Source organism: Sciurus carolinensis, chromosome 1, assembly GCF_902686445.1.
Source record: "Sciurus carolinensis chromosome 1, mSciCar1.2, whole genome shotgun sequence".
NCBI classification, from domain to species: Eukaryota; Metazoa; Chordata; class Mammalia; order Rodentia; family Sciuridae; genus Sciurus; species Sciurus carolinensis.
This window is the reverse complement of record NC_062213.1, coordinates 160,408,683-160,409,743: the sequence shown is the minus strand read 5'-3', so window position 1 is coordinate 160,409,743 and position 1,061 is coordinate 160,408,683.

Sequence of the window (1,061 nt, the reverse complement as noted above, 5' to 3'; positions counted from 1 at the left end):
GATGATTCACGTCCTCTCGGGGAAAAGGAAAGAAGAGAAAGAAGAACATGGCCATGGTTTCTTCTCAGATATTGGAATTTCGCAGGCTGGGAGGAACCAATCGCGGAGGAGAATTATTACAGACTGACTGATGGACCAATGACATATTAGAACGTAATGTGGGAGGCAGGAAGATTACGGCAAAGTAAGCTGGAAATTCCTGTAACATGAGAGGCGGGAAGAACGCAGATTGACAGGTGGTTGGGAGGCCAGATTCCTTACATTAGGTGTTTGTTCAGAGGTGGGCTTTTTGGAAGTGATTACATCATAAGGACTCTGACCTCATCAGTGGATTAATTCATTAATGACTGAATACACTACTGGAAGGTGGGACCTCGTTGAAAGAAGTAGGTCACTAGGAATGTGCCCTGGAAGCACTTAATTTCTCTCTGGCCCCTTCCTCTTTCTCTGCTTCCCAGCTGCCATGAGTTGAGAACTTTCCTCTGCCACACCTTTCCATCATGATGTTCTGCCTCACCCCAGGCCTAGAGCAATGGAGCTAAATAACCATAGACTGAAATCTCTATAACCATGAGCCAAAATAAGCCTTTCCTCCTTTAAGTTGTTCAAGTCAGGTGTTATGGTCATTGCAGCATAAAGTCAATACAAGTTCCCACTCTGATCTAAGTGGAAAGACAACATTTAACACATATATAGCCTAAAGTATAGAGAAGAATAAAAGAGTTCAACAAATAATCACACACATGCATAATAATATACATTTATTTCAACAATGCAGTTATGAATAGGATGTGAAGAGAATACAGGGACAAATATAATGAGTATTATGACATAGATTATAAGGGGCTAAACGTACAGGAATATGTAGAAATTAACCAAGGAGAGAGGGACAGAGAAAGATCATGTGTATGTATGTGTGTGTGTGTGTGTGTATGCGTGCACATGATGTTTAAGGGACACACTCCAGGGTACAGGAATAATATAAATCTGGGTTCTGAGTCTGAGGTGTCATTTGTTCCATTCCACATTTAGCAAATAGTCTATTATGTGCCAATCTTCTT